The sequence below is a fragment of the Mus caroli genome, chromosome 4 (genome assembly GCF_900094665.2).
Source record: "Mus caroli chromosome 4, CAROLI_EIJ_v1.1, whole genome shotgun sequence".
Classification (NCBI taxonomy): Eukaryota; Metazoa; Chordata; class Mammalia; order Rodentia; family Muridae; genus Mus; species Mus caroli.
Window position 1 is genome coordinate 125,549,676 of NC_034573.1, and position 7,632 is coordinate 125,557,307.

Here is a 7,632-nt window from a genome sequence, read left to right on the forward strand (position 1 = left end):
ACGCCTTTAATCCCACACTTGGGAGGCAGAGGCAGGTAGATCTCTGAGTCTGAGGCCAGCCTGATCTACAGAGGGAGTTCTAAAACAGCCAGGGCTACACGGAGAAAAACCCTGTCTGGAAAAACCAAAAAATAAAATAAATAAATAAATAAACTTTTTTTTTTTTAATTTAAAAATTATGTGTGCATTTAAGTCCCTAGCACCAGCGTTCAGGTCACATCCCAGCTCTGTTCTTCCTTGTTAGTAATGGCTGTTCCTCTGACCTTGGATCTGTAAGATGAACTGGTGAAATAATGGAAATTGGTTTGTTTGTTTTTTAAAGTGTTCTTTAAGGTCACATACCATATGTGGCCTCTTGTACAAGAAGCCCCATGGGACAGCTCTTTGTCCCACCAAATATGACAGTAATGAGTTCTCCCGATTCATCTAAGTCAACATCATCCAGGGCTGCAGACTTGTCAGTTGATGAACCACGAACATCTGTTAATTTTCCACTCCCTAGAGCAGGCTAACATTTGCTGTCTGCCTTGTGGCATTGATTTTGAGAGAGACTTCGAAAGTCAGGCTACCATGGACAAAGACTCACTATTTTACTACCAAAAAAAAAAAAAAAAAGCTGTAGGAGAGCTGGCAGGCTGACCAACTCAGCTACCATCCAAGCCCAGATCCAGGGCTTTGAGCTGGCCCACTCCAGCATTGACCCACCTATGAACTGCTGGAGTGCATGAAATCAGGGGCGGGTCCTGCAGGTCCAAAGCTGCAAGGATCTCCATGACACAGGGCAAACAGCTGGGGATCCAAGAGGAGTCGGGGTTTTCTTTTGGAGGTGAGGGGTACAGAGAGCAAATGCAAAGGGTTGGGGGGGCGGTGAGTGGGATTGGGGTGGATGATGTGAAATTCACAAAGAACCCCAAAAAAGGTTGGTTGGTTTGTCTGTTTTTTAAAAAGTGTGCACCCCCGCTGCCTGGTGGGCTGGAAGGATGAGCGCTCAGCCACTAAAGGCTCCGTGCACAATGTCACAATTACTGTGAGAAACAATCAGTCAACCAAGGAAGCCGGGACAACCTGACCAGGCATGGGCCATGTGCAAGAGAACAGAGTGTGCTCCAGCACTGCACTCTCCAAGAGCAGATGCTATGCAAACGGCTCACTGCAAGTCCACTTACAGGATCTCAGGTCTTTGCAGCTTGCACCTGTCTTGGCTGACCAGCCCACCTCTGTTCTTCAAAGTACCTCTCTCTGCTTTAGGAGCTCTCTCAATTTCCTTTTCTTATTTTTAAGACAGGGTCTCTCTACATGCCCCTGGCTGGCTGTTCTCGAACTATGTAAACCAGACAAACAGCTCTCTGTTGAGTTCAAAGTTTGTCTCCCTCTCCCAGATCATTGCTCCTGGCAACTATCTCCATTTCTGTTCTCAACCATGTGTCTGTTCTTCCTTTGGGGACATAAGGGTCTGAAAATCACAGCGGGTGTCCTTCTGGAGTCCAGTCCACGTGTGTAGCTTAGGCTGGCTTCAGATCCACAGGGCTTCTCCCGGCTAAGCTCCCTGCAGGATGAGCACCGTATCGGGATAGTCTTTAAATGGGAGTTTATTTACTATTTATTTATTTAAAGATTTATTAACCAGGCTGGGCGTGGTGGCGTACGCCTTTAATCCCAGCATTCAGGAGGCAGAAGCAGGCGGATTTCTGAGTTCGAGGCCAGCCTGGTCTACAAAGTGAGTTCCAGGACAGCCAGGGCTATACAGAGAAACCCTGTCTCGAAATAGGAAAAAAAAAAAAAGATTTATTAAATTTATGTATGTGAGTACACTGTTGCTGTCTTCAGACACACCAGAAGAGAGCAGAGCATCAGATCCCATTACAGATGGTTGTGAGCCACCATGTGGTTACTGGGAATTGAACTCAGGACCTCTGGAAGAACAGTCAGTGTTCCTAACTGTTGAGCCATCTCTCCAGCTCCCCCCTCCCCTAAATTTTTGTTTTTTCTAATCATGCGTTAAACAAAGGAACTGAGTGTGTCTGATGGGGTCACAGCCTTGACAAATCTGATAAGCCAACGTGAGAGGCACGAGGTGTTCTTTTATATCTCCATCCCTGCCCCCTTCCCCCTTGTGCCCCCAGGCAGATTACAGGATGGTTCCCAGCGAGTGGACACTCCGGCCGGTACATCCTCCTAGAGAGAACTGTATGCCCAGAGGCTTGGGTAACTCATTTATAAGCATGTGCATACAAAACCACAACTTTCACCTCAAACAGCGGAAGAGAGAGGTTATATCGGAACCCAAACTGAGAGACCATGTCTGAGGTAGCCCCAAATCCCATCTTAGAACTTGGAAGCAGTTTCCTGCCATTTTTGCAGTAATAGAACAAAGCCGAGGCCCCTTTTTAGATATATTAGGGAAACATTAGGTAGGCAGGGCAAAACGAGAGAGGGAAACCTCTGCTGAGGCCCCTGACGCTATCTGTTGACAGACCCGATTAGCTTTTATTTGGAAAGTAGGAGTCTATACACTGCAAAGGGTTTACCTAACCGTCACAAAGCTGTTAGGTCAGATGCAGAGGACACTCAGTGCCTATTATGAGGGCTCAGGATGTCCCAAAATAATTTGGTCAGAACATTTGGTTCAGAACACTCCAGCCTTCACCTCACACGTGTATTCTCTCTCTCTCTCTCTCTCTCTCTCTCTCTCTCTCTCTGGCAGAGTCTCATTCTAAGCCAGGCTAACCTGGAACTCACTCTATATCCCAGACTTTGCTGAACTCTAGGCAGTTTTCTTATCTCAGCCTCAGGTGTTAGTTCAGAGAGCCCCCTTCTTTCTTCCCTTTCAAAGTGAACTCTGTACGGATCCTGGACTGGGTATAGTGTTGTACACCTGTGATCCTAACACTCTAGTGTCAGAGGCAGGAGGATGGTGATACAAAGTGGAACCAGAGTAGTGACTCAAACTTACAATCCCAGTACTTGGGACACCGAGACAGAAGGATGAGGCTTCCTCTGTCACTTGTTAGGTTTGAGACCAGCCTGGGATATCCGAGTCCCTCTCTCAAAAATGGAAGGAGAAAGGAAGAAAAGGGCTGGGGGAGGGGGAGGGGGAGGGGGAGGGGGTGCTTGCTAAACACACACAAAGTTTTGGTCCCATCCTCAGTACCGTATGGTGGCACTGGAGGCTTCAATCCCAGCATCTGTGATCAAGATCATGACCAGAATGGATGGTTCAGTGGATAATGGTGTTTGCTGCCAGGCTGAAGTTGATCCAGGGACCCACATAGTGGAAGGAGAGAACCACCTCCCGTAAGTTGTCCTGTGACATGCACATGCCTACTTTGGTGGCGCACACACACACACACACACACACACACACACTTATCCTTCACCAGGTATCAAGGAAGACCAGGTGGGGCTGCAGGAGATCCTGCCTCAACACAGGAAATAAAATAAAATAAAATCCAATAAGTAAACTAACAACATCCGCTCAAAAAAATAGGAGCAAAACAAGAAAAGTAGTGTGGTTCATCTTCTCCACTCAGGAATGGCCGACTCAGAACCTCAGGAATGGGAGACATTGTTCGGGACCCAGCTCTGTGATATACAAGGCCTCAGCTGACTGTTGGGGCAGGGGAATGAGTGCCCCTTCTCCCTACTTCTCCCCCCACTCCTTCCTGGAATCCCTTAAGCACTAGGCTGATGCACTTGAGAAATGCTATTTGGGGTTCTAGAATTTGCTCCCCAATGTAGAGAAGGAAGATCAGGCACGCACTCGGACAAGAACCCAGCAAAGCGTCCCTTCCCGTGAGTCATTTTGATGAACTCGCATAGGCCACTGCCTTGGAACAACTCACTGAAACTTCCCCAGAGTTTCTAGGTCAGGTCTCACACACAAAAGACTGTACACAAAAGAATCTCTCTCCTGCGGGAGTTCAGCTTTCAAGTGGCCCCACCTCCCCATCCTCCCCTGCAGAGTGTGACCTCGAAGAATACAACTGGAGGTGTCTGACAGAGTCCTGAGCAACCCTCTGCTTCTCCTTTTCCCCCTTTTGTGACCACCCTGACCCTGGCAAACTCTCTGGAAAGAATCTAGTGGGTTAGGTTTAAAGGGCAAAGCAGGGAGCTTGCGTCAGACGTCCTCTGGAATGTTGGGAATTTTTCAATGTGTTTTTTTTTTAAGGATGTTCTTGTTTTTTTCTTGTTTTTCATTAATGAGTGGGAATAATTGACTTAGCACTTCAGCCTAAGTGAGGAGGTACCCAGGCCATCAGGAAAATGCTTGTCCTGAGGAATTCTGCCTTTGGGCATTGGATTAGATGTTGTACAGGTTACAGAGAAGAATGAAGGTGCGGGCCTGGTCTGTGAGAGGGCTCAACAGATAAAATTGCTTATGAGCAAGCCAAAATAGCTAGGGTTTTTTTTTTCTTTTTTTCTTTTTTTAGTTTTTCCAGACAGGGTTTCTCTGTATAGCCCTAGCTTGTCCTGGAACTCACTTTGCAGACCAGGTTGGCCTCGAACTCAGAAACCCACCTGCTTTTGCCTCCTGAGTGCTGGGATTAAAGGTGTGCGCCACGACACCCAGCCAATAGCTAGGTTCTATAAGGCAAGAGAAGCTGGGGGAGGGGACGAGAAGCTGGGGGGATGTGGCTGGAGAGGGTTAGGGTAAGGGGGCAAGGTTAAGAGGCGCCAAAAGGAGCCAGCACTCTGGGTCAGGCACCTGTGGATGCTGACAGAGACCAGCCGACTGGCAGCAGTGTCTGCCTTGATACATTAAATAGGCACCACAGTTAGCCATTTGTCCTGAGGTTTTGGGGGGCCTAACTCCACCGGTGTGACCTCTAGGGCCTTCAATGACCTTAGCTAAGCTTCTTGCCCTTTGTGCCCTCATAGAAGGCCAGTGGCAGTGGAGAGGACTTAGAAAGACCTTGTCTGGAGTGGAGAGGAACCTGAAGTCCTGTGCTGGCCATGTAGCTTGTACTTGTGGCCACAGAGGTTGGCAGCACAGCACAGCACAGCAGGGTCCTGACTGATGGGCAAAGCCCTGCATACACGTGGCAGTCAGGATTTGTTTTGGTGTCAACTGCGTGTAGCTGGCAGTGCCAACCTGGAGGACCGCACTGGGGTGGATTGTGAACAGGATCGGGGCTCCACAGGAACGAGAGCCTTGATGGGTGTCCTGGCTGGTTTTGTGTGTCAACTTGACACAAGGTAGGGTCATCAGAGACAAAGGAGCCTCCCTTGAGGAAAGGCCTCCGAGAGATCCAGCTGTAAGGCATTTTCTCAATTAGTAATCAGTGAGGGGAGGGAGGCCCAGCCCGTGGTGGATGGAGCCATCCCCAGGCAGAAGGGTCCTAGGTTCTATAAAAAAAAGAAGGTTGAGCATGCGCTGTGAAATGGGCCAGTAACCAGCGCTCTGCTTGGTCTTTGCATCAGCTCCTGCCTGCAGGCTCCAGCCCTGATTGAGTTCCCGTCCTGAGTCCTGACTTCCTCCAGTGATGTCTATGATCTAGACTTGGAAAGCTAAATAAACCCTTTCCTCCCAAACTTGCCTTTGGGGTCTTGGTGTGTGTGTGTGTGTTTTGTTTTTGTTTTTTTTGTTCTGTTTTGTTTTGGGTTTGTTTGTTTGTTTTTGTTTTTTTGAGACAGGGTTTCTCTGTGTAGCCCTATCTGTCCTGGAACTCACTCTGCAGACCAGGCTGGCCTCAAACTCAGAAATCTGCCTTCCTCTGTCTCCCAATTGCTGGGATTAAAGACTTGTGCTACCACGCCCGGCTTGGTGTTTTTGTCATGGCAATAGAAGCCCTAAGACAACTAGTAATGTCTGCTTAGGCGCATACTAGGAGATTCAGCAACCCTCACCTGCCCGTAGCTCCAGTTCCAGGGGATCATATGCTCTCCCCTTGGGTCTCTTTGGATGTACTCGCGCACACACGCACACACAGCCGTATTGTGTGACCTCTCCGAGGTCACCTACTTCATTCATTCATCCATTTCATTCATTCTTATTCACTAAACATATTAGCAGGGTGCCCCATACATGCAGAACATTATTCCTGCATTTCGGGATAGAAAACCACAGAAACAGACGCTTAAGAAGGAGGAAGAGATGGATGAGAGAATCGGTAGGATGCACTGTGGAAGCCAGGGTAGCCTAGGGCTTCAGGGAAGCCGTGGGTCAGAGACACAGGAAATCCTGGGTGAGGTGGGAGATTCATTTCCTGGAGTTGGGAACCACTTGAGAACTAGGATCCAAAGACGGTAGATCTGTGCTGTCTTACCCAAAGCACCTGAGGCCCCTCCTGCGCATGCCGCCCCCCCCCCAGCACCCCTGCACCCATCTCCTGGAATTCTGTGACATGTGGTATAAAGATTAAATGAGAAAATGTGGCAAGCAGGACTCTGCGCCTGATTCACACTGAGGGCTCTGTGTGTGGCGGTGGCTGCCACCTTACTCACATAACGAGCTGTTCCACACCAGAGATCCAGCCACCGAAGCAAATGAGTCGAGTGGCCTTGTGACGCAGCTCCGCCGGGGGGTTCCCAGTGTCCGTGCTGAGGACAAGGGTTACACTGGTGTGGTTCCCTCCCAGAAAGGGTTGAGTGTCTGGAGAGGAACCTAAGACACAAGAGCACACAGCAAAGCAAGGCACAGTCAGACTTAGGACTTTCCTTCCCCACTGTCCCCTCACCCATCTGGGTCTTACTCTACAGTCCCTGCTGGCCCCGAAGTCACTGTGGAGATCAGGCTGTCGTGAACTCAGAGATTCAAGGCATATACCACCATGCCTAGCCTGTTACTGATTGGTGTGTGTGTGTGTGTGTGTGTGTGTGTGTGTGTGTGTGACATCAGGTGTCACTTTCTATTCAGTTCCCTTGAGAAAGAGCTGTCCCTTGAACTTCGCCCACCTACCCACCCATCCCCAACCCCTGTACGCCGGGGCTTGGTCACCAGCAATCCCTGGGAATCTTCCTGTCTGCTCCCAGTGCTGTGTGGGGCCCCAGCCAGTGTTGTGAGGCAGGAGGTGGGGGTTGCAGGTGTGCACCACACACTCTCAGCTTTTACCGGGATCCAGGTTTGAAAACGCTCTCACCGCTAAGCTAACTCCTTCCCTCTATTTGCTTTGTCGTGGGTCCTGAAATCTACCCTTGAAGATACAGTTATCTTAGCTGTGCCTGGTGGTGTGGGTCTATCATCACAGCTATTTAAAAGACTGAAGCCAAAGGATTCCAAAACTTAGGCTGGGCTATGGACTGAGTTCAAGCCTAGGCAACTTACTGGGACCCTGATACACACCTGGATGACCTGATACACACCTATGAATCCTAGCACTTGAGAGTTTTAAAACCGGGGGTTGGGGGGGGGATTGGTTGATGAGAATATACAAGATCAATGTGGGCTACTGTGTAGGACCCAATCTAAAACAAATAAGACAAAACAAAACTGAGCCAGCAAGATTGTTCAATGGTTAAAGCCACTTACCCCTGAGTTCAAGAACCTACATAAAAGATGGAAGGAGAAAACCGAGTCCACACTGTTGCCTTCTGTTCCCTACACTCTTCATATGGCATGTGTGCGCTGCCTCCAACAACATCAACAATAACAGTGAAAATTAAATCTTAAAAACAATTGAATGGACTGGGTGT